General features: G+C 43.2%; 1 pseudogene; it reads right to left on the bottom strand.

Annotated features, from left to right (window-relative positions):
• Nucleotides 1-5476: 5476 nt before the first annotated feature.
• On the bottom strand, nucleotides 5477-27355 carry LOC132869648 (scavenger receptor cysteine-rich type 1 protein M130-like; annotated as a pseudogene).
• Between the last annotated feature and the right edge of the window lie 265 nt (nucleotides 27356-27620).

Genomic DNA, 27620 nt, shown 5'->3' with positions numbered 1-27620 from the left:
GAGTTTTACACTGTTATTTTTATTTATTCACCTTAACGTAAACTAAAGTTGGTTCTTAATATTATAAATAGCTGAATGCATACAGAGCGGTTTCAGCTCCTTAACAACCGTCGTCAAGAGGACAAACAGTTGTGGTTTAATCAGAAGCGTTTAAGTTGGCAGTATGGTCCGTTTGTGTGCGCTTTACGGCGTTCAGATTGATTGAATCAGAACAAAGAAAGTGTTTCCTGCTTCCCTTCCGTTCCTGCTGAGAGACAGGATAAACAATGGCGAGAAAAGTGGTTACAGCGCATCTGTACAGATTACCTCCTGAGTGGTGTTTACTTGAAAACTGTGAACCTTATAGGACCATTTAATATCCATCTTTAGATCTGGGTGTTCTGAACCATTATAGACCAGACTCCAATCTCAGCTTCCTATCAAAAGTTCTGAAACATGCTGTTGCACCTCCGTTATATCACCACTTTGCTGGAAACAATTTGTTTCCTAAAATGCAATCAACTTATTGTCAACACCACAGACCCGAGACTGCACTGCTTCGTGTCCATGATGATCTGCTCAGAGCTGTAGACAAGGGTTTTGAGGCTTTGCTTGTACTTTTAGATTTTTTGTCAGCCTTTGACACCAGTGATCATGGCATTTTGCTGTGAAGACTTGAAGAAAGGTTTGGCTTCTCTGGCCTTGTACTGGCTTGGATCCAATCTTACTTTGAGGATCGACACCAGTTTGTCAGTGTTATGAACTTGACCTCATCTACATACAAACTTGATTGTGGCGTCCAACAAGGTTCTGTCCTTGGTGCGATCTTCTTTTGCCTTTATGTTGCTCCACTTGAAGACATACTGGCTACTCATGAGTTATCTGCCATGACGTATGTGGATGATACACAATTGTACATCATTGAGAAGGGCAGCCACGATAACACTGTTCATGTGCTACAGAACTGTTTGAATGATATAAAGACCTGGTGCCTAAACAATAAACTAGTTCGAAACAATGACAAAACCAAACTGCGACTGATCCAGTCCAAGTTCTTGCCATCTGTTTCTGCAATCTCGAAAGTACGATTTGGTGGCTCAGAAATCTCACCAATGCCTGAAGCTCATAATCTTTGTTTATTGTTTGACCACAACTTGTCCTTCGCTCAACAGATCAACAATTGCTGCAAGTCCTCCTTTCTGGCTCTGAGTCAAATTAGCAAGATTCAAAAGGGCCTGGATCAGCCACCTGCTGAGAGGTTGGTCCATGCCTTTGTCCCATCAAGGCTGGATTACTGTAACAGCCTGCTTTACAGTCTGCTGGAGTACAAACTCAAGAAACTCCAACATGTCCTAAATTCAGCCGCCAGAGGTGTAGCATGACCTCAACATGGTGAAGACGTCGCCAATATCTTGAGGTGACACTGGCTGCCAATTAGTGCCTGCATCGAGTATAATGCTGCATCGAGTATAATGCTGCCGTCATCACCACCATTCATGGGAAGGCGGTGGAGATGGTTGAGGAGTACAAGTACTTGGGCGCAATCTTTTGTAATAAACTCAGATTTGCCTCCAACACAGAGGAGATCCTCAGAAAGTGCCAACAGCGACAGTACCTCCTGAGGAAGCTTAAGTCCTTTGGGGTCAGCAAGGACATTCTGACTACTTTCTACTACTCCTTCATTGAGAGTAGAATGTCATTTTTCATAACCTGCTATTTCCACTCCCTTAGCCTTCAGTACAAAAACTGCCTGCAGAGCACAGTCAAGGTGTGCTCTAAAATTATTGCCCCCCAGGTCACTCTCAACACTCTGCGAGCACCAGACAGTAAACTCAGTGAGCAGGATTCTTCAGGACCCTTCACATGTCCAGTTCCCTGCATTTGAGTGCATCCCCTCAGGATGCCGGCTGCGTTGTCTGAGCTGATGAACACAGAGGAGAAGAGCAAACTTTGTCCCCAGAGAGGTTCAGCTCCTCAACTCTCTGCCATCCTTGTCCCTCTCCTCACCCCTCCAGCCCCTTCCCCCTTCTTCACATGCACTCAAACCTGTCTGGTGCATTAACCACCCCCTCTGTACACACACCACTTTAAATATCGTCTCTGCTGCGATTGATCCTTCTCCCTCAGAAGCAAATTGCACCACACCATATTTTTGTAGATACTGTTTTTTTAAATGATCATATTTATACATACTGTACAGTTATTTATCCACATACTGCCACCTTGCATACTGTCATATTTTTATGTTTAATGCATGATTATTATTATTATCTCATCTCATTATTTCTACCTGCTTTATCCTGTTCTACAGGGTCGCAGGCAAGCTGGAGCCTATCCCAGCTGACTACGGGCGAAAGTCGGGGTACACCCTGGACAAGTCGCCAGGTCATCACAGTTTTACATTATTATTATTATTATTATTATTATTATTATTACACACGATTTGAATACTAATCTTCATTTCAGTTAAATTGTTTTCATAATATTTAATTCATGTAAACACTAATTTACATTTGCTTTTATTGTTAATTTATTATTTGCTCACATCATGATTTTTATTGTTAGACTCTGAAATGCTTTGAAATAAATGTAGATATTTTTACAGCACACACAGAGACTCGATATATGTTTCAGATTCACACACATTAATAACTAAAAATAAATTATTAGTGTTATTATTAATAACAGGCACGAGCATGGGCACGAAAAAAAAAAACAGTCCCAAAAAAAAAAGGTCCCCAAAAAACCCCTTCTCTGTCGTTAGTTCATTAATTTATGATACATGATTGCATTTTACCATTTTTGCCACTTTAATGTATCGTATTTTTAGATCTTTTGTCACTTCATGTTATTCTGTAATTGTGATTGTTTAACTGTTTCGCTTCTTTTGTTATTTATATGGTGCGACTTTAATGGAGGTTTAAGTCTTCTTGTTAATAATAATGGTGAATGGTACTCTATGATAATTCATTGTGCACTCTGTTGGTAAAACTGACTGACTTGTGCAATATTTTGACCATCGGGTGGTGCTGTAGTGCAGTTGTGCTTTCTTAAATAGCTATGGATAGCTGTAATGCGAAGTCATTGAGTTTTTTTGTTTATCTTTTATTGTTTATCTTTGTATTTTTTATTGCACGAGTCATTAAAACTGGAAATTTGTTCTTGAAAATAGCTGTTGTGAGTTTGTGTATGGGGTCGTGTGTGTTCTGGACGAAGTTAGTGTTTTCTTAGGTGGTGGGTGGGAGGTGGTTGTCGGGTTGGGCCTGGGCCGGGGGGGGGGCGCCAGCAGGGGGTTTCGCCCGGGGAGTAAATCACTCTAGGATCGCCACTGGAGATGAGAATAATGATGTCAGTGGAAGGTCCTCAGAAGGACACGAAGACTAACGCGTGTGTGTTTACATTTATTCATTTAGCTGAAGCTTTTATGATACAGTGGAGATGCCGAGGGTTAAGGGTCGAGCTCAAGGTGGTGTTGGGATTTTAACTCATAACCTTCTGATCAGTCAATGAATACTGATTTATTTTTTACTGCCTGAGATGTTCTATAAGGGCATCGACCACAGATTCATCACTACAAGAGCCGCTCACTCAACTCCAACACACATCATCACATTATACTCAAAATAATCAAAGCACTTTTATTTCATGGAATGGATAAAAATAGATGATTGTTACACAATATGAAAAAGAGCCAATAAAACTCTGCAGAATGTAAAATATTGACTTGTTCTCATTGTGGAAAGATAAAAAGTCACATTAACTTGTATATTGTTGATGAAGATGCAATATTAAAATGAACTGGCCATCACTCATTTAAAAAGTGAGAATATTGAATTAAAGCTGAGATTATAAAACAAACATCTGAGAATATTCAATGAAAACTGAGAATATAAAACAAAATACTCAGAATAAGGACACAAACCTGAGAATTTAAAATGAAAATCTGAGAATAGGGGCGGCACGGTGGTGTAGTGGTTAGCGCTGTCGCCTCACAGCAAGAAGGTCCTGGGTTCGAGCCCCGGGGCTGGCGAGGGCCTTTCTGTGTGGAGTTTGCATGTTCTCCCCGTGTCCGCGTGGGTTTCCTCCGGGTGCTCCAGTTTCCCCCACAGTCCAAAGACATGCAGGTTAGGTTAACTGGTGACTCTAAATTGAGCGTAGGTGTGAATGTGAGTGTGAATGGTTGTCTGTGTCTATGTGTCAGCCCTGTGATGACCTGGCGACTTGTCCAGGGTGTACCCCGCCTTTCGCCCATAGTCAGCTGGGATAGGCTCCAGCTTGCCTGCGACCCTGTAGAAGGATAAAGCGGCTAGAGATAATGAGATGAGATGAATCTGAGAATACGTAATGAAACCTGTATATATATTTATGATACTTGCATAGACTATATCTGGCTTGTGACATCGCCAGCTACCGAATAAAAATGACAGCAAAAATGCAATATAGCAAGCGATCTAATGAGCACGTCATGGTCTGAATATTTCATAAAGGAATTCTCGAATCCGTCTCAATGAGATGTTTTACAGTTAAAAGCACAGCATTGAACATAAAGGTAAATGTGTCTTTAAAAATGTAAAAACACACATTGTTTTAAGGAATCCAAAGATTTGTGTTCTTTTGCCAAGTGGCTTATAGTTACTAAGACGTTTGTAAAAGAGTGAATAACAGGTTGATAAATGTAAAAGATAAAGATGAATATTATATGAGTTGAGCTGAAATAATTGGTGAGATAAATGAGGTGTGGTGTGTCAGTGATATTGAAGCTGACTTATAGCATTAAAAGTGTTGTAAAAGAAAAGCTGGAGACATTGCATTAGGGAATATGAAAGGTGATTTAACTTTCCTCCTCTATTTGCTAATAACTCGGGGAAAATGAACACAGTTCAGGAAACATGACATTATTGGAAGGATAATAAAATCATTTTTTGTGTTTATAAAAGTTGAAATGTAATTTCCTGAGAAAAGGCCTTTGGTGGCATGTCTCAGTCACATGGTCCCACGTCATCATCTCATCTCATTATCTCTAGCCGCTTTATCCTTCTACAGGGTCGCAGGCAAGCTGGAGCCTATCCCAGCTGACTACGGGCGAAAGGCGGGGTACACCCTGGACAAGTCGCCAGGTCATCACAGGGCTGACACATAGACACAGACAATCATTCACACTCACATTCACACCTACGCTCAATTTAGAGTCACCAGTTAACCTAACCTGCATGTCTTTGGACTGTGGGGGAAACCGGAGCACCCGGAGGAAACCCACACGGACAGGGGGAGAACATGCAAACTCCACACAGAAAGGCCCTCGCCGGCCCCGGGGCTCGAACCCAGGACCTTCTTGCTGTGAGGCGACAGCGCTAACCACTACACCACCGTGCCGCCTCCACGTCATCATATTCTGTAAAATAAATACATCGACCTCTTTAATAGATCCTGTGTATTGTATTAATCGGGATGTAAAACCTTAAAAATACAGTCAGTGATGCACGATGTGGGAATGTCTTTAATATTCTATCAATAAAAAAGAGAAAAAAGGAGATTTATCAGTTCAGCTTTCTTAATATGAACACAGGCCATGTGTATAAGATGTGGAAGTAAATGAGGCATAAATATAGGTCTTATCTAAACTGTGTAATAAATATGACGGCACTTGTTCACTGACAGAATGGAGATTACAGAACAGAAAGCTGATATTTATATTATATATGGTATAGAATAGAGTCACGCTTTAACTTTGCTGCCTTTGCACTCACATACATTACCAGAATAAACAACTCACTCACTTTCTGTCTCTCCTCCATCCTGTTCCTCAGTGATGACATCATCATAATCTTCTGGACCGTCTCCTGAAGAAATCATTGAATCAGTAATAAACCACTGTGTGTGTTGCTGTTCTAGTAAAATACTGAGTTACAGGGTGGTGTGATGAAGCTGAGTTACTGCTACCACCCTAACGTTGATCATTTACCTACAACAGCATGTCCCCAAGTGGTTTATTCCTCTTAGACCATGGGAATTTGCCAACAATTGCAGTTTTTCACTGAGTAAAGAATTAGATCTTGTACTTTTCATCCATTTATAGTTACAGATAATGTTGTGTATCTTTGGAAAAATAAGTTTGTTCCTTTGCTCACTGATGTCATCACAGCTATAAACAGTGGTTCCCTCAGCAGCTTTTCTTTTTTTTTTTATTTCCAGTTAAAAACTGACCTGTGATGATGTTTTCTGGACTGCGGTCGAAAACGGTTTGTTTCCGAAACAGCCAAAACCACAACATGTTCATAAACACCAATGGTGCCAAAAGTTATGATTTGCTCTGGACCAGTGCAGGTTCTTCTTTGGTCAAGAATTCTTTGTCAGTTTTGGAAAAATTGAATTTAATATATTTTGGCGCTCGCAAAAATGGTCACGATCACCATTTCATTATGAAATATTTATTTTGGCTTCTAATATGTTCCAGTAAACGACCCCAAACACCGACCCGTTCTACCAGAATCAAGTGTCAAATCTGACCTTTGACCTACTGTGAGAGGTCAAAAAGGTCATTTTCTGTTTCTGACTGTACTATTTTCAAAAAATCATAAAAAATAGTTTCATATTTACAGACAATGACCTTGTATTTCTTCTTTTGTGCATATTCTTTTGTAGATTATTGACAAACTGATATATTTTATCAAAAGCTGGATCAGAAATTCCCCAGTGTGATGGTGATCACTGAAAACTTTGTGTCGGTGTTTTCTCCACTTTTACCCGAAACTCTGACCTCGACATAAATGAAATGTATTATTCACTGTGTATAATTTACATCTGCTCTTTCTGTTCGTTCTGTCAAATCACAGGTTTCTCTGATATTTTCAGCTCTAAAATCTGAAAAACTATCAAAAGAGACAAAAATGTCATTTTCACCCTGAAATAAAGTTTTTGGCTGAGAACATGTGACAGTAAACGACCCCAAATATACACCCATTCTCCCTGAATCAACTGTCAGATTTGCCCTTTGAGCTCCTTTGCGAGGTCGGGTCAGTGATGTTCAGTTTTTAATGCACTAATTGCGTCAGCTGTTTCCATGGACAGATACTTTAGGGAGTAAACACAATCTTCAGTGCAGATTGTAATGGAAATAAAACACAAACAGATGGAGTTTCTATAAAATATTCCAGAAGAGGAAAGTTGTGTTTAAAAAGAGAAGTGGATGAGATTTGTGTGTCAGTGTGTAAGAAGAGAAATCATCGTCAGGCTTTTAAAAAGTGTAACTGGTGAACAGTGCAGTGAAAGTGTAGATTGGATGGAGTGTAAATGCATCTTAAGAAGAGTCACATTACACAACTCTGTGTGTGTGTGTGTGTAGGGGGAACTGTCTGGAGTGAGCCGCGAGGTGAATGTCGCTTGGTGTGAAGCAAATGGTGCGAGACTGTTAACATTAACATTGTCAGTTTACGTTTGAAACAGATGAAGATTCAAAATTATCAGTGACTTTTTCAGATTATTCTCTCATCTCATTATCTCTAGCCACTTTATCCTGTTCTACAGGGTCGCAGGCAAGCTGGAGCCTATCCCAGCTGACTCTGGGTGAAAGGCGGGGTACACCCTGGACAAGTCGCCAGATCATCACAGGGCTGACATATACACTACCGTTCAAAAGTTTGGGGTCACTTTGTAATGTCCTTATTTTTGAAAGAAAAGCACTGTTCTTTTCAATGAAGATCACTTTAAACTAATCAGAAATCCACTCTATACATTGCTAATGTGTATCTGTCTGGTTTTTGGTGCAATATCTCCATAGGTGTATAGAGGCCCATTTCCAGCAACTCTCACTCCAGTGTTCTAATGGTACAATGTGTTTGCTCATTGCCTCAGAAGGCTAATGGATGATTAGAAAACCCTTGTACAATCATGTTAGCACAGCTGAAAACAGTTGAGCTCTTTAGAGAAGCTATAAAACTGACCTTCCTTTGAGCAGATTGAGTTTCTGGAGCATCACATTTGTGGGGTCGATTAAATGCTCAAAATGGCCAGAAAAATGTCTTGACTATATTTTCTATTCATTTTACAACTTATGGTGGTAAATAAAAGTGTGACTTTTCATGGAAAACACAAAATTGTCTGGGTGACCCCAAACTTTTGAACGGTAGTGTAGACACAGACAACCATTCACACTCACTTTATGGCCCTTTTCCACGACCCTTTTTCAGCTCACTTCAGCTCACTTCAGCTCACTTCAGCCCGACACGGCTCGCATTTCGACTACCAAAAAACAGCACGACTCGGCTCGCTTCAGCCCTGCTTAGCCCCTAAAACTTGCACCATTTTGGAGTGGGGCTGAAGCGAGCCAAACCGAGCTGAGTGAGGCTGGGGGCGTGAGCAGACACTCCCCTGTGCACTGATTGGTGAGGAGGAGTGTCCTCACATGCCCACACACGCCCCGCGAGCACGCTGGGATCTGTAAACACCGCAAACCCGGAAGAAGAAGAATTACGAATTACGAGAATTTCTGAAGCCTTATGCGCCTCGCCTCATCTATACGCTCTTGCCAGTATCTGTTGGCGTTGTCGGTGACAACAAGCCACAGCACCAAGACCAGCAACACTAACGACTCCATATCCTCCATGTTTATTGTTTACTATCCGGGTCGTGAGACTACCGCTTAAAAGCTCACTGATGTCACTGTTTGCGCTGCTTAACGACATCACGTGACGTCCACCCACTTTCGCTAACTCCACCCAATGTGTCCACCCACTTCCAGCCAGCACGGTTCAGCGTGGTTGTAGTCGAAATGCAACTCCAACAGCCCCGCTCAGCCCGACTCAGCACGGCACGGCTCAGCCGCGTTTGTAGTGGAAAAGCGGCATTAGAGTCACCAGTTAACCTAACCTGCATGTCTTTGGACTGTGGGGGAAACCGGAGCACCCGGAGGAAACCCACGTGGACATGGGAAGAACATGCAAACTCCACACAGAAAGGCCCTCGCCGGCCACGGGGCTCGAACCCAGACCTTCTTGCTGTGAGGCGACAGCGCTAACCACTACACCACCGTGCCACCCCAGATTATTGTTATTATTATTTGATTGTGTGATTTGTCTCTTAACTTGGTGTTTGTGTGTTACTGTGGTGTTTTATGGTGTGTGTTGTGATGATTGTACAGCACTTTGCTCAACTGCTGTTCTTTTTAAATTTGCTTTATAAATAAATTTGACTCGACTTGACGTTCAAACGCAGCAAATCAGAAGCTTTAATAGATGTTTATCAGCAGAATTCTGTCTCGACACCACATGGACTCCAACTGCACACTTCCTCTCACACACACTTATTTTTATTCATTTTTGGTAAATCATACACACACACACACACACACACGGAGGGAGAGAGTAATGCACCTGTACAGGAACACATGGGGGGGGGGGTACAGGGCTCAGGAAAGCACGTAGGCACACACACACAAACACACACACGCAGAGAGGGGGTTCAGGGCTCTGGAAAGCACGTAGGCACACACACACACTTGCACTAAATCAGAAGCTTTAATAGATGTTCATCAGCAGAATTCTGTCTCGACACCACATGGACTCCAACTGCACACTTCCTCTCACACACACTTATTTTTATTCATTTGTTGTAATAGAGATGAAAGTGGAGCAAAGAAAAAAATTCTGAACTTTTAAAAGTCAAACTGGGGGGGGGGGGGGGGGGGGGGGGGGGGGGGGCAACGTTCCCCGAAAATATTTTAATAACACGCAAGACCTACACTGGCAGCTTGAACATGCTTTCTAGTGCGATTGTGTTGCGCTTGCACAGAACGGTGTCAGTCCTGCGCGCCTTAGCTCGTGCACCTGAAGGCGTGCCTTGGGCGCTCGCGCCTAACGAGCTCCGGCACGTGCGCTGTTAACAAAGAACACCTGTCTTTAATCAATGAACTATGTTTGGGCTATTTAAGGACCGCGCCCATGCAAGGACGATGCGAAGTATTATGCCGCATCTAAGAACGCAAAAAATCCGAAAAATAAATTTCTCCATTCGGAAAACCGGAGATTTTCAAGAGTTTTGTCAAATATCCGGATTTCTGGATAAATCTGGAAGACTTTCATCTATAGTTGTAAAGAAATAAATCTCACTGGATTTGGGGGAAAATATTGTTTGAAGGGCCGCTCCCACAATAACTCTAACTCTAACTATAAATAACTGGGTCCCCTGCAGTGTATGTGGTCGGTGCTCACACCAGAGTGATATGGATCCCTATAGCCCAGGCCTGGGTTTATCCGTATCGCTGCTTCTGGAGCGATGTTTCCAGGCCTGGACCTGATCCCATCAAACATCTGACCAATCAGCTCATTGTTTAAACCAACAATCATGAACATTTATTTCCCTGAGGGTCAGGACCAAGCGATATTATCGTGGGGATTATAGTTGTGGTGTTTCTGCTCCAGACTGGAACTAAACTCAGGCAGAGGGAGAGTCAGAGTTGGAGTTATAGGTAGAGTTATAGTTATGGGTGTTGTGGGACCGGGCCCTCAGTGTGATGGAGATCAGTTCACATCTCACTCACCTCTTTGAGTGGAGCTCCTGCTTCTTCGAGTGATGGATCTGTGGTTGATCTCCTCATAGACTGCCTCAGGCTGAGTCTTACGCCTCGTCTTAGAGACATCTGAGAGTGGAGAATAATAATAATAATAATAATAATAATAAGTAGAAAAGCACTCGGAGAGCGCAGACCTCCGCCAAGAATCCTTTAAAAAAATCCGGGATCCAGAAGGTGATCCGGATCACCGCCAAAATTTAATGGATTGTTACTTGTGCCCAGTCACACCTCTGGAAAAAATTTCACAGCAACCCGTTCATTACTTTTTCCGTAATGTTGCTAACAGTCAAACCAACAAACAAACCAACACTACCGAAAACAACCTCCTTGGCGGAGGTAATAATAATAACTAGAATGCATTTCCAGAGAAAATGCGAAAGTGTGCTTGCTCAGGTGCGCCGCCATGACGACCCGGCAAGAGAGGCGACCGCATGCCCACACGACAAGTTTTGTGTCAACACGCGAAAGTTTGGCCAACACACAAGGCAGATTCTCATATGGAGATGACAGGCTGGCAAGGTTCTTTACAGGGACATCCCAGAGCGTCACTAACATGAAAATTTAGATGTAATTCTAAATCCGTAAAGAGATATGACACAAAACACGTTTTTGCTCATTGTGGCCACCCCAGTGGCCAAATGACACCAAATTTGATGAGGTTACATGAACTGGTGCCGAAAGTCATCTCAACAATTATAGTGCAGCGGTTAATTGCATATTTCATAAGAATCCTTCAAATGGTGACACAAGCATGAAATTCTCCACAAATATGCTTTAATGTCCTCTCTTTTAGAAAAGGGTCCTGGCCACGCCTAAAATTCAAGATGGCCGCCATTTTCCAAGATGGCTGCCCGAATGTGACAATTTTTTGTTATTTTCCCTCTTTTCTTAATTTAATTTTCCAAGTGAACCATGTTTATGCTCTTATATGCAAATTTTACAGATTTTGTTGTCTCTGATATAAATTTAAGAAGGTTAGCCTTCAATGTGGTGCCCAAAATGGAGAAGTTTGTCATATTTATGTATGACAGATCCAGCACGGCTGCCACTGTAGATGAGGTGAGGCTCGAATTATTTGCCAGGAAACAACGACCTTATGAGGCCATCCCGCCAACCAAAGCCGCTCTTCTCCAACATACCAAGCGTGCTGCCTACCAGGCTGGTTGTGTGTGGGGCCAGGCAACCCTGTGTCAGCCTGAACCTGAGAGTCCTGCTGACTGGGGATGGCAGAAGTCTGGTGAACAGTGGCACGTTTTCTGGACGGCCAATGCTCCCATAGCCAAGAGCTGTGAGCAACTGACCAAATGTGGTTGCAAAACCAGCTGCTGTGGTAGATGCAAGTGCTTCAGGCTGGGCCTTGTGTGCACAGCACTCTGCTCCTGCAAATGTGAACTGTAGATAAATTTTGAGCATTGATTTTGTTTGTCTTTTGGTGGATGGCATGCGTTGTCAGACCATCACTTTTGGGATTATTGTGACTTCCTACAGCCTTAAGGTTTTTTATATAGTTGCAAATAAGTTAGAGTTAAGTTAGTCATAAGTGTTTAGAGTTAGAGTTAAGTGTTAAGTGTTAGAGTTTAGTGTTAGAGTTCAGTGTTGTTAAGTGTTAGAGTTAAGTGTGTTTTAGAGTTAAGTGTTAGAGTTAAGTGTTAGAGTTAAGTTAGTCATAAGTGTTTTATAGTTATAAGATATGTATAAGATTGTGTAACAGTATTACTAATATAGATATTAAGATAACACTAGAGGGCAGTAACAGATACGAGATAAGATAACATAGAAGTTATAGATGTCACTGTAAGTAAAACAAATCGAATCCTGTTGCTTTCTTTTCAATGCAGTTCAATGCAATTAATTTTTTTTGTTGGATCTCTTCGCTGATTGCGCATAATAGAACAACATTTTCTTCTCTTCTTTATTTTCTCTGGGGCTGGAGCCAGGTTCGCCTGGTTTGGTAGCCCCATGATAACTGGGCTGTGCCCAGTGCCACTGCTGGTCTGTGGCTGGATACGGAGCAGGCAGAGCTGGGCTCTCCTAGCTCCGATAGTTTAGGTTGGACTTGGAGGTCTTCTTTGTTTAAATCTTGAATGACATGGTAGATTGTGGGAAACAGTTCATGATCACAATCCCATGATTTAAAGTTCATTTAAATGGAAAAAGCATGTTTATTTCAACAGATATATGGTCTCGGTGTGAGATTGCCAGATACTGATGGCGGCCATCTTGAAAAAAGGTTGCCATCTTGAATTTTCACGTGGCCAGGATCCTAATCTGAAAGAGTATATCCAGGAGGGTATCTGTGCAAAATTTCATGCTTGTGTCACCATTTGAAGGATTTTTTTAGTTATCTGCTCCACTATTATGGTCTTGATACGTCAAAGCATTTCTGAGATATGAGCCAAACTACGATTTTGCTAATTGTGATGCCCCTAGTGGCCACATGACACCATATTTGATGAGGGTACTTTGGATCGTGTCCAAAGTCATGCCACTAAATATGGTCTTGATATGTCAAAGCGTTTCCGAGATATGAGCTCACTTCTTGTTTGGTGGCTTCGCCATCGATTTTGATTGGCTGCCACGGGCGAACGCTTCGACGTATGAGAGCGAAACGAATAGCATTCATTAGGCAGGGACTGGAGATCATGTGTGCCAAGTTTCATGATGATTGGACAAAACATGCGGCCAGGGTCACTATACCTTCACTTTGAACAAAATTCAAAATGGCGGAAAATCTCCTGAGGCGGAGAATGACGTCATAGGATGCGTTGGAATCGTCTAGCAACAAGGATTCCAACGGCACCAGAATTATGAAAAGCAGACATACGGATCAAAAGTTACGTGCATGAACGCATGTAAGATTGTGATCAGTTGGTGGCGCTACAGCGTGAGACGTACCAACATGAAACTTGATGAAATCAATCAGGGTCCACTCCTCTATCAGTGGACCAGGTTTCATGACTTTACACCTTACGGTTTGGCCAACAGAAGGAAAAATCTGTTTTTTGCGTCGCGCGCCCATTCATTTCAATGGGGAAAAAATTAATCTTTAAAAAAATACGGGATCCAGAAGGTGATCCGGATCACCGCCAAAATTTAATGGATTGTTACTTGTGCCCAGTCTCACCTCTGGAAAAAATTTCAGAGCAATCCGTTCATTACTTTTTCCATAATGTTGCGAACAAACCAACAAATAAACAAACAAACCAATGCTACCGAAAACATTGGTGGAGGTAATAATAATAATGAGTTTGTATTTGGGGCGGCACGGTGGTGTAGTGGTTAGCGCTGTCGCCTCACAGCAAGAGCGTCCGGGTTCGAGCCCCGTGGCCGGCGAGGGCCTTTCTGTGCGGAGTTTGCATGTTCTCCCCGTGTCCACGTGGGTTTCCTCCGGGTGCTCCGGTTTCCCCCACAGTCCAAAGACATGCAGATTAGGTTAACTGGTGACTCTAAATTGACCGTAGGTGTGAATGTGAGTGTCTGTGTCTATGTGTTAGCCCTGTGATGACCTGGTGACGTGTCCAGGGTGTACCCCGCCTTTCGCCCATAGTCAGCTGGGATAGGCTCCAGCTTGCCTGTGACCCTGTAGAACAGGATAAAGCGGCTAGAGATAATGAGATGAGAGATGAGATAATCCAATAATAGAGCTGGTGTTGGAGAGAAAAGAAAATGTGTGAATGTGTCGTACCTCTCCTGAGCGCTCTGTTCTGGTAAAACAGGAGCAGCAGAAGCACTAAGGCCAGGAAGAGCAGCGTTCCCAACACAAAGAGAACCAGTGGAGGGCTGGATGGAGCTCCAGCTGATGGAGGAGTTTGAGTGGCTCTTACTGAAGTCAGAAACACAGAAGAGGATCTCGATATGACACTGTAATCATAAATATTTAGAAAAATACTGAACAGTAGCAATTATTGGACCGGAACAAATATACAGACCTGATGTGGTGGTGGTGGGTCTCGCCGTGAACACAGTGGATATGTCTGTATTTACAAAAAGAAAAAAAAAAACATTTCTATCCTCCAATAAAAATATACTCTCACTCAATAAGGTTTATGAGATGCTGATGAGTGAATTACTGTTTCAGATCTGAGCTTTCAAGATTACATCGAAGATTATAAATAAAAGTCAGCAAGTCTTAACAGTGGGAGAAAAGTGTAATGAGCGGAGACAGAAAGCTGAAAAGTTAGTGCACCCCTCTGACCTGCACAGGTGACTCCAGCATGAGAGCAGTCAGTGTGGTTCTTCAGGGAATGATGACAGTCCCACAGGTGAATCTCATCCCCTCAACACTTCACTCTGTTCAGCCAGATCGTCCCTTCACCAGGACCAGTAACATTCCTCTCAGCTCTCAGCGCCGACCCACAGCCCAGCTGTCTGCACACCACCTGAGCGTTCCTGATGTTCCACTGATCATCACAAACGGAGCCCCATGTAGCATTATGATACACCTCCAACCCCCCAGAGCAGCTTCCCTTATCTCCCCTCAGCCTGAGAGACCAGCGCTCTACATCACACACATCACACATGAGGAAACACACCTACGCTGAAGAACAGCTCCAGTCACACAGCTCACTACAACACAATGATAATACAACCTTATATTACACTCAACATGGGCTCGTTTACCAAAAACACTTTCTGAGGTCTTCTGAAAAAGAATCTCATACCGTACCAACTCCATATCCAGGTGTTTACTTTGATGTGTTATTCATAAATAAAGGAATGAATTGCTGCTGAATGAAATCATGTAAAGCAGTAAGATCAGCTTTGGGTTCTGTTTCCAGATTTGATCTCTGTTGGTTGAATTTTCATGAAGTGTGAGGAAGACTGATGCCCTCAGGATGGTTCCATGAGGAAATCCATTCAAGTCCTCAGAAAATGATTTTATAAACACATGAGGAAATACCTTCTGTCACAAACAAATGCAAATGAAGAACAGTACAAAAAGCTTTTCCTTATCCATCCTTACTTGAGCAATGTTTCTGAGAGGGAAATGAAGAGCACTTTTCTCGTGGATGGAGAGACTTTCCATCATCTGCAGGAATAAAATCCATGCATTAATGAAAAGGTTTCACATGCAGGTTTCTCCCTCAGAGCAGACTTTCCTCAGACTTTTCACAGGATTTTTTACCAAATACACTTTATATTTCAGCAACATTAGTTATACACTATTCACAATGAAACACTGCAGTTTATGGCAACGGACAGAAGCAGAAAAGTCTGAATCCACCCACCTGTACAGGTAATATGAACCACCTCATCACCATTATCACAGCGGTTCTGTCCCCAGGGTGAAGATGGACACTGCCACAGATTAGAGTCATGTTTCCTACACTTCAGATAATCCAGCCAGTTCGGAGCAGATTTTACTCTCGCTGTAGCGTTTGACAGACTGCCACGTCTTCCACAGTTCAGCTCTCGACACACCATGTCTGCTGTTTCTAACTCCTGCTCCATCTGATTGTGACACACATTACCCCAGGTTCCATTGTAGAACACTTCCAGATTCCCCTCACAGCCCTCCGTGAGTCGGATCTCTTTAAACTCTGCTAGAAGAAGAACAACTTCATTTGTAAAAATCCTGTTTTACTGACTCAGTTAAAGACATGTAATATTATCTTTATGTAAAAAGATATTCAACATGGATGACATTTATAAACAGCTCCTTACTCTCATGTTGAATTTCAGGAACTTTGGAGCTGAGATTTGAAACACAGACATGTCCATATTTAACAGGTTTAATCTCAGTCATCACACTGTACCTGAGCACATGACTCCTACGTCCTCCTGGTGTCCACATTCACCCTCTTCACACAGCTGAAATCTGCAGTTCCACAGGGACGTCTCGTTCCCCTCACACTCCACCTCATTCAGCCATATGGACCCAGTTCCAGGACCAAACCAGGCTGGTATGTGGGTACTGAGGGCCTCTCCACACTGCAGCTGTCTGCACACCACCTGCACATCCTCAATATCCCACGAGTCATCACACACTGTCCCCCACGAGCCGCTGTGGAAAACCTCCAGTCTTCCTGCACAGTCTCCACCAGAACCAACCAGCCTGATGGACCTGGGGTCTGAGTTGAAGATTTATTGAATTTAATAAAGTACAATCCCAATTCCAAAAAAGTTGAGACAAAGTACAAATTGTAAATAAAAATAGAATGCAAAATTTTACAAATCTCAAAAACTGATATTGTATTCAGAATAGAACATAGACAACATATCAAATGTCGAAAGTGAGACATTTTGAAATTTCATGCCAAATATTGGCTCATTTGAAATTTCATGACAGCAACACATCTCAAAAAAGTTGGGACAGGGGCAATAAGAAGCTGGAAAAGTTAAAGGTACAAAAAAGGAACAGCTGGAGGACCAAATTGCAACTCATTAGGTCAATTGGCAATAGGTCATTAACATGACTGGGTACAAAAAGAGCATCTTGGAGTGGCAGCGGCTCTCAGAAGTAAAGATGGGAAGAGGATCACCAATCCTCCTAATTCTGTGCCGACAAATAGTGGAGCAATATCAGAAAGGAGTTCGACAGTGTAAAATTGCAAAGAGTTTGAACATATCATCATCTACAGTGCATAATATCATCAAAAGATTCAGAGAATCTGGAAGAATCTCTGTGTGTAAGGGTCAAGGCCGGAAAACCATACTGGGTGCCCGTGATCTTCGGGCCCTTAGACGGCACTGCATCACATACAAGCATGCTTCTGTATTGGAAATCACAAAATGGGCCCAGGAATATTTCCAGAGAACATTATCTGTGAACACAATTCACCGTGCCATCCGCCGTTGCCAGCTAAAACTCTATAGTTCAAAGAAGAAGCCGTATCTAAGCATGATCCAGAAGCACAGACGTCTTCTCTGGGCCAAGGCTCATTTAAAATGGACTGTGGCAAAGTGGAAAACTGTTCTGTGGTCAGACAAATCAAAATTTGAAGTTCTTTATGGAAATCAGGGACGCCGTGTCATTCAGACTAAAGAGGAAAAGGACGACCCAAGTTGTTATCAGCACTCAGTTCAGAAGCCTGCATCTCTGATGGTATGGGGTTGCATTAGTGCATGTGGCATGGGCAGCTTACACATCTGGAAAGACACCATCAACGCTGAAAGGTATATCCAGGTTCTAGAGCAACATATGCTCCCATCCAGACGACGTCTCTTTCAGGGAAGACCTTGCATTTTCCAACATGACAATGCCAAACCACATACTGCATCAATTACAGCATCATGGCTGCGTAGAAGAAGGGTCCGGGTACTGAACTGGCCAGCCTGCAGTCCAGATCTTTCACCCATAGAAAACATTTGGCGCATCATAAAACGGAAGATACGACAAAAAAGACCTAAGACAGTTGAGCAACTAGAATCCTACATTAGACAAGAATGGGTTAACATTCCTATCCCTAAACTTGAGCAACTTGTCTCCTCAGTCCCCAGACGTTTACAGACTGTTGTAAAGAGAAAAGGGGATGTCTCACAGTGGGAAACATGGCCTTGTCCCAGCTTTTTTGAGACGTGTTGTTGTCATGAAATTTAAAATCACCTAATTTTTCTCTTTAAATGATACATTTTCTCAGTTTAAACATTTGATATGTCATCTATGTTCTATTCTGAATAAAATATGGAATTTTGAAACTTCCACATCATAGCATTCCGTTTTTATTTACAATTTGTACTTTGTCCCAACTTTTTTGGAATCGGGGTTGTATATAAAACTAATATCCCTTTGTAGACTACGTGATTATTCTGTATATTTAATAGAACACTTTAGAATGATAAAACATTTATTCCTGTTGTTAATTGCTGCTCATTGGTTGGTGTTGTGCTGCTTACCTGAGCAGGTGACGTACAGCTGTTCCCCGGAGCTGCAGCTGACATTTTGTGCTCTGCTGCAGTTCCCCAGATGAGCTTCAGTCCCAGAGCAGCTGAAACCCGTTACACACATGTGTTTGTGTTCAGTGGTGGATGGAGAGGAGCGGTAGTTCAGCACGGAGCCACAGCCCAGCTGTCTGCAGAGCACAGACGCCTCAGACAGACTCCACAAGTCCAGGAGAACTCTCCTCCAGTCCTGCCTGAAATAAATCTCCACCTCCCCCTCACACTTGCTCCCTCCAGACAACCGCACTCGCCCCTCATGAAACGCCACGGATGATCCTGAAGCAGAAGAACATGGTTTAAATATTCTAATGAACACTGACTTTATTCACTAACATGGTGTACGTGATGTTAATATCTCACCATTACAGATGACTCCAGCATCATGTTGATGAGAGCATGCAGCTCGACTCCATGATGAGACGCCACATTGTGAGAGGTGTGTCTCATTCCCCTGACAATCAAACACATCTGCCCAGATGGGGTCACGCCACTCTCCAAACCAGTCGACCTCCACCACAGCCACAGCACTCCCACAATCCAGCTGTGCACAGAGAACATCTGCAGCTCTCCTATCCCAGCTTACAGCACAAACTGTGCCCCACTCACTGAAGTACTGGAGCTCCACTCGACCGGAACAGGAGTCCGGTCCGTTCACCAGCCGCGCCCCTGTGTGAGCTGAACAAACAGCCGAGAGCTCGGTGAAAGATGAAAATTAACAAAGGCAGCTTAAAGTTTGATTGACAGGTTTGTGGTCTCTATTTAAACAGAAGTTAAATCATGATACTTAACCAGAACATTTTAATCCCACATCGTTGTCATGGGAGCAGGTTGAGTGTTTGAGTGAAGGTGATGTTGGACAGAAGGTAATCTCAGATTCGTTTCCTCTACACTGAAGCTCCTCTGTCCACACCTGACCCTCCCCTCGGCCAAAAGCAGCTGATCCCAGCACCTCCATAGGAATCCCACAGCCCAGCTCTCTGCACACAACCTCTGCGTCCTGCTGGTCAAAGTCAGCATCACACACTGTGGACCAGGAACCTCCATGAAACACCTCCACTCTCCCAGAGCACCGGTGAGGACCAGCAGAGAGTCTCGGCATTCTGTGAGCTGGGTTTGATTTCAGTGTGTAAATATTGGACACATTTTCAGTCAGAATATCAATAAATCATTTCAATGAAGTTGCAAAATTTTTCAATCAAATCAAATAAAAAATTAATTGAGATAATTTATTTGTATCATTTAAATTAGTTGAATCAATAATAACAATAATTTTACTATTTGTAATAGTTTTTCATAAATACAGCAGTTTACCTGAACAGGTGACTCCAGCATCACCACTGTGATGACAGCCATATTGTTCCCCTCTCCCATATGATTCACAGTTCTTCAGTTTCGACTCTGATCCTCTACACTGCACACCAAACATCCAGATTGGCCCTGATCCTTCTCCAAAGTGACCGAATTGTGGTGCATTTACAGGCTCCCCACAGCGCAGCTCTCCACACACCACTGCAGCATCGTCCAGATCCCAGCCACCACCACACACTGTTCCCCACTGACCATCCTGAAGAACCTCCACTCTCCCAGCACAGCAACTTCCACCATTCACCAACCTCACACTGCCTGAGAGAGAGAGAGTGTGTGTGTGTGAGAGTGTGTGTGTGTGTGTGTGTGTGTGAGAGAGAGTGTGTGTGCGTCAGTGTGTGCGCACGCGCGAGCAATGGCGAATGGAGGCCCGATGCCGGCACGCAGTAAGCACTAACTATCTCACCCGTCGTGACTGCCGTCGATAACGTAGAAAAAGGAGTAATAATATGGAATTGAAAGTACTGTTCATTATGTGTTTAATGATAACACTAAAGTTGTCCCTAAAAGCTGCGCGGACGTCTGGCAAAATATACAAACAATAATGGAACACCTGCAACTCCGGACCTCACCTGGTGAGAGGTGCAACAAATAATTCAGGCAATTTCGGCAATTACATCCACTGCCTTTCTGATGAAGAGTGGACCCAGTTTGAAACAGATGAAAGAGCCTTCAGGAAAATATTGGACACCAAACTGATCGATGACAAACAGAGGATTGTATTTTCCGGAAATGATCCGACACAATGGAATAAATTGATTGCGATTCTCCAGGGACTGTATCACAAGAACGGAACTTTTTCGGCATTTCACAAGAATGGCAGACCGTATGGAATGTCACTTCTCAAGTATACGACAAGGATTTTGAGCAAACTCCCTGTACACAGTGACCCTTCAAAAGACAAAACACCAGAGGACCTGGCGAGATGGATAGAATATCAACTGCGCTTTACGCACGAGGTCAGCGCTTAACAAAGCAGCGGGGGCACAACAGCAGAGACTCCCTAAAAAGGTAGGCCGAGATGCTCTTGCTTACCTTTGGACTAATAACGGAAGTAAAGCTATCAGGATTATCTTAAACAACAGTATATTCCCAAGCCCCCCGCCAGGCATTATTGATACAGAGCAAGTGTATAATTATTATCACCAGAAGAAACAGGTAAACGCCACTCATGAGCGCCTAGGCCAAAACCTACCACCTTGGCATGACGTACTAGATTTAAATCTCCCCACCGAAGCACCAAATACCTCACTTTTTACATCACAAGAGGTACTTAAGGTAATCGAAAGCCTCCCTAACAACAAGGCAAGCAGGATGGATGGTGTTGTATACGAAATGCTGAAAAACACTAAATCATGGACATATACCACACTGACGCAGATATTTAATGTATGTATGATAAACGAGAAAATACCCTATACATGGAAAGGAGCCCTTATCCACCAAATTCCTAAGAAGGACAACACACCTGACGATCCAACGACGTGGAGAGATATCTCTCTACTTCCTACTGTATATAAAGTTTTCATGAAGTGCATCCTGAACCGTATCCTTCCATGGCTGACTGAAACCGTCATTCTCTCAGAAAAACAAAAGGCCTATATACTGTAAATTGCCAAGGCATGAACGAACACGTGTTCTGCCTGAAAACAGCAATTGACGACTTCAAACATGAATCCGCTCGCTTTTACGCAGTCTTTCTAGACTTTCGTGACGCATTTGGTTCATTACCGCATATAGTTATGATGGAGACCCTTAATGAAATCAACTTACCTGTACCTTTCATCAACATCATTAAAGATATTTACAGAGACTCCTTTTTCCAGGTTATTTGTGGAAACAACCTAACCAACACAATTGAACTGAAAAGGGACATCAAAACAGGCTGTCCATGGAACGCGATAAATTTCATTCTTGCGTTAAACCACTGGATAAAGTGGCTGTGCCTCTGCGCTGCCCCGACATTAGGTCGCCAAACCCTGTACAGGCTTATGCCGATGACGTCCAAGTGTCATCTAGAGATGAGGAGGTAATCAAAACCATGCTCTCCTACACGGACAAATTCCTAGGCTGGTCTGGACTTGAGGTGAAAAGCACTAAGTGTGCAACATTCTATGAAAGGCGAAGTGGGGGCAACAGGTGGTACCACGCCAAAGGAGACAAACCGCCCTGCTTTTCCATCATGGGCAATGCCATTAAAGTATATTCACGTCATGAAACATACCGCTACCTCGGACACAGTTTCAACATCGCAGGTGAATGGGAAGAGCAATTGCAAGAACTAATACATGAGTGTGGCACCAGATAAGAAATGATAGACTCTTCCCCATTACCCATAGCAATGAAAATAGAAGCTATTCGAGTTATCGCTCTTTCTAAAATACAGCATCTCTTCGCCAATATTCATATTCCCAGGTGCACTTTAATGGAATTAAATAACAAGATGGTGTCCTTGGTGAGGCGCTGGTTTGGCCTGAACTCACATTCAACCAGAGACGTCCTGTTCCACAGAGCGGGAGAAGGAGGGTTGGGGATCCCTCACATAGAGTGGGTGTATGTAGCAACCAGACTATGCCATCTCATCAGTATGCTCAATAATGATGACCCATCTGTGCGCGAACTGGCACGGGCATCACTACTTCTACATCTAAAGAAGCGGAAAGTCCTCTATGCAAACACAGAGGAGGACAGCTTTCTTGGATTTGGCAAAAGACCCAACGGGAAGCTCAACACAAATGCAGCTGGTTTTGGTGTGCGCTCAGACTGGCTTGACCTCAACGACATCTGCAACCGTGCAAATGTACAGTTACGCTGGAAACATACATCGGGGCAGCCTGTCAGCTTGGATTACAACATAGTTGCAGACCCAGCTGTTACTGTTGAAACAACAATCACAGTCAATGACAATACATGACACCTCAATCCAGAAAACTGCAGAACATCAGTATTGGAATATTTCCAAACACGAGCAGTTCAGCAATGGACAGCGCTACGCCTACAGGGAAAACTAGCCTGTTTCCCTGACACCGACCACAGCGTATCCCACTCTGTACTGTGAAACACAGCCCTACACGATGACATACACAAATTCACCATCAAATCCCGTTTACAAGTACTACCAACCAAAGCAAACTTGGCTACATGGTATCCAACTCAGCACGAACCGTTCTGTATGTTACACTGCGATCAGCAAAGAGAGACCATGGCACACATATTGAACAGTTGCCCTGCTTACAAGGGACTGTACATCGCGCGTCATGATCACATTGTGGCGCTGACCTTGAAAGAGCTGCGCAAGGATAACAACTTCACATCAATCCATTCTGGACATGTTATAATAGACTGGTTTTCTCTCACAAATGATCAGTGTGATACATTGGGAGTTGTCATTAATCACTCACCAAATACACCTGATCTGATATTAATTAATGAGCAGAATAGATCCGTTATTATGTTAGAAATTGGTTGTTCTTTTGACAGCTATATGGAAACTTGCTATTCGTCCAAAATATTGAAATATCAACCCTTGTGCAATGCGTTAAATAGCTGTGGTTATTCTTGTAAAACAATAGCATTGATCTTTGGTAGTTTGGGCCATGTCCATAAAATGTGTGTGCGTGGATTACAGATCTGTGGACTCTCTAAAAAACGGGCCAAAAAATTTACCAAATTCTGCTCAGTATCCAGCATAATTGGGAGCCTCTTCATTTGGAGACGTAGGTGCCACATGTATCCTTAGGACACTCAGTGAGCAGACTCTTTTAGTTTTGTATAAAACTCCTATAAAATTTGGTTTTTGCTATGATAAATGTTTATCTGTCAACCCAAATAAAGAAGTAAATGTGTCAGAGTGTGTGTGTTTCCGCACATGCGCAAATGAGAGAGAGAGAGAGAGAGAGAGAGAGAAGTTGGCCATCGGTGAAGTTGTTGGTCATGAGTTTATTAAATCGACCTCGCGCATGAACAACGCAGTTGTGGTTTTTCTCTGTGCGGTTGAGAAAGCTAGAGAGGTGATTGCAGCAGGTGTAGTCCTTAATGACATGCTCACACCTGTTCTTCCACTTAGTTCTCCCTCCAGAAAAATTATCATCTCCAACGTCCCCCTTTTATTAGTGATAAACTGATAGAGAGTAATCTACAGCGGTATGGCAGGCTGGTCTCTTCTATAAGGAAGATCTCGCTGGGGTGTAAATCACTGCTCCTGAGGCATGTGGTCTCCTTTAGGAGGCAGGTGGATATGGTGCTGGAAAATGATGAGGATGACTTAAATTTGACCATGAAGTTTAAGGTAGGGGGGTTTGATAATGTGGTTTTTGCTACATCTGACACTGTATTGCAGTGCTTTCACTGTGGTGTGTCGGGTCACATCGTTCGCGACTGCCCGCAAAAACAATGAGACAGCACCGATCAGTCACCTAAAGGCTCAGCTGAGCAAAATGTGCCCGATACCTCGACAGCTGGTCCTTCCACAACTGGTACCTCCACAGCTGGTCCCTCCGCAACTGGTCCCTCCACTGCTGGTCACTCTGCAACTGGTCCCTCCGCAACTGCTTCCCCACCAGCCACCCCTGCCGGACTCTCCGCCCACAGATGAGAATGCGTTGGTGCATGGAGCTGGGGAAGAGGAGTCTGAGCGTGGCACTGGCCGGTCTGAGGCCAAACTGATGGATCTCTCCACAGAGAGTCCTGTAGCCACAGATGGCGGCTGTCATCTAGCAGAGCCCGACATTGTCAATACAGCAGTGAGTGACATGATCACTAAAGAGTTGGATGCTCTAAATCACACTATAACAGTTAGTGAGCATGACATTACAGATGCTTCTGATGTACAAACAGTAGAAACGGTGCATAGATTTAAGGTTCTGTTCAAAAGAAAAGAGGTTGAGCGTGTTGATTCCAACCCCAGTAAAACGAAGAAAGTTGGTGAGGTTTGTGTTGACTATGATAGCGATGATGACTCGGTGTGCTCTAACATGTCAGACAGTTCGCTGGGAGACCTCAGTGCGCCTGGCGGTGAAGCACCAGTCCAGTATAAAGCTGAGGAAATAAGCCGCTTTCTATGTGAGAATAAAGGACAGCGTCGTGTTGAGGTGGAGCATTATTTTCCTGATCGGTGTCAGTTTATCAATGATGTTTTTTATTTATTTCGAACATGTATAAAAAAATGTATGTAACTATTTGTACATACAAAAAGAAAGAAAAAACGAGAAAATGACAAAAAAAATTAATAAATAAAATACATAAAGAGCTAAGACATTACAATACACCGCACATTGTTCGAAAAAGGAGTGGGAAGAAGTACAATACTTCAAGTACAATATGTCGCCTGCTTGTTGAGAGAGCATGCTTTTACCGTGAAGGAGGCTGCTCGCCTTCGAAAATTTCTGACTAGGCTTCAGAAAAAGGTTCGAGAGGAGTCGTCCCCCCACCCATGTAATGTTTTGATGGTGAATACACTTAATGTTGGTATTCTGAATTTAAATGGTGCCAGAGACGCAATGAAAAGGTTGACATTGATCGATTTTATCAATTTAAAACGAATAAATGCACAGTGACCAAACCAATGAAGTAGACTGGAGGAAAGAGTGGAATGGTCAAATCTTCTTCAGTCATGGGTCCTCCGTAAGTGGGGGTGTGGCAGTTTTGTTCTCTAAGGACTCTCTTCCGGTCTCCTGTCATGTGCAGAAGTTTGTGAAGGGTAGACTTTTGATAGTAAAGGCATGTTTTGAAAAAAGCCCCATGTTTTTTGTTAATGTTTATGCACCAACAAGTGGGGCTGAGAGTGGTGTTTTTCAGCAAAGTCACTGAGGTGTTAAAAGATTTGAATTCTGAGCCTCTTTTGTTCATGGGGGGCGACTTCAATTGCACTGTGTATGCTAGGATGGACAGGAATCACCTAGAGCCACATGCTCCCTCCCAGCATGCTCTCATCCAGTTGATTAATACCCATGATCTGCAAGATGCATGGAGAACCATGCATCAAGGTGTCAGACAATACACCTGATCACACAGTAGAGGGAATTATATTTCCCTTGCCAGATTGGATAGATTTTATATTCATAAGGATCATCTCATCATCTTAAAGTCATGTAACATCCTTCCAACTGGTTTCTCTGATCATTGCACAGTTACTTGTAGTGTATGTGTTAAGCCTATTAACCTTAACACATACATATAGACCTTTAAGTCTAGAAGTGCTTATTGGTGTTTTAATATGTCACTCTTAGAGGATAATTTTTTCAAAGACACCTTTATTTTCTTTTGGGAGACCTTTTGACAAAAAGAGTGTTTTTTTTTCTTCCTTGCGCAGCTGGTGGGGCTATGGGAAGGTTCAAATTAAGTTATTCTGTCAACAGTACACTTGCAATGTTACCAAGGGAATTATTTCTTCATTACAAGTTTTGGAAAATGAGATTGCAGATCTTCACAATTCAATAACACTCACAGGAAATAAGAAACATGTTCAACTTTTTGAGGAGAAGAAGGAAAGATTGAAAGATTTGCTGGGTGTTAGGGCACAGGGGGCACTGGTGCACTCCCGTTTCAAAAATGTCACTTTAATGGACGTTCCATCTAAGTTTATTTTTAACTTGGAAAGGAGAAGTGGCCAGAGCAGGATAATGCATACTCTGAGGTCTGAAATAGGTCAAGAGCTGTCTGAGCCTGCACAGATACGCAGTCACGCATGATTGTTTTATGCAAAGTTGTATGACAGCGAGTTGTTGCTTGACGACTCACTGTCCAGTGCTTTTCTTAATCACCTCCCCAGAGTGCCTGATGAGTGCCACTGTGAAACTGATAGGGTTCTGACACTTCATGAGATTGAACAGGCCCTCATGAGCATGGAAAATGGCAAAGCTCCTGGGATTGATGGGTTGCCAGTTGATTTTTACAAGGTCTTTTGGTCATGTATTGGAGAGGATCTCCTAGCAGTGCTCCATGAAAGTCTGGAGGAAGGATGTCTTCCCCTTAGCTGTCGCAGGGCAGTTATTATGCTTTTGCCTAAGAAGGGTAACTTACAAGATATAAGCAACTGGCGCCCTGTATCGCTGTAGCCAAGTCTTTGGCTATGAGACTGAAAAAAGTGATCGGTCAAGTAGTGCACCCCGAGGGGCGCTAGTGAGCACCAGATGGAGTAGCCGCGTTTTTGCTGAGCTCCTCTCCATATTGTAATATAATTTGATATTTAGTCTAGAATTTAACAGTTTACCTGACCTTTTGTTGATTTAATCACCTATTAAGAGTAGGATGATGAGAAAATTGAAGGCAGAACGTGGAAAGCAGGATAAAGATGAGACGGCAATCCATTCTTTGCCAGCGACGCTAACACCAACAGCAGGCACTGTGGACCTCGCGGATTCCCGAGACACCGATAGAGTCGAGCAGCATTCTTTTGGCAATAGAGAGCATGAACAAAACGATGACTAACAGATTCGACGCATTAGAGGCAACCTTGGCATCCACTCAAGCATCTCTGGTGAGTCTTGGTCACTGAGTGACCACAGTCGAGGAGGCTCATTCTAGCCACGACGCCCGCCTCTTAAAAGTCAAACAAACTTGCATGGAACTGCAGAAGGAAAACCGTGCAAAAGTAATTGATCTGGAAGCTCGCTCTCGACGTCAAAATATTAAAATTGTTGGCCTACCTGAAAAGATCGAGGGAAGGTGCCCTGTGGAGTTTTTGGAGAAATTTATCCCTGAACTGTTAGGTGCCAGTAATTTTCCAAAGCCGGTTGTGGTGGATCGAGCGCATCGCCTGGGGAGTAGATCTGATGAGGAGGGCGACGAGGCAAGACCGCGCATCATGATAGCCAGGATCCACCATTTC

The sequence above is a fragment of the Neoarius graeffei genome, chromosome 21 (assembly GCF_027579695.1).
Source record: "Neoarius graeffei isolate fNeoGra1 chromosome 21, fNeoGra1.pri, whole genome shotgun sequence".
Taxonomy (NCBI): Eukaryota; Metazoa; Chordata; class Actinopteri; order Siluriformes; family Ariidae; genus Neoarius; species Neoarius graeffei.
This window is presented reverse-complemented; position numbering and strand designations above follow the sequence as displayed.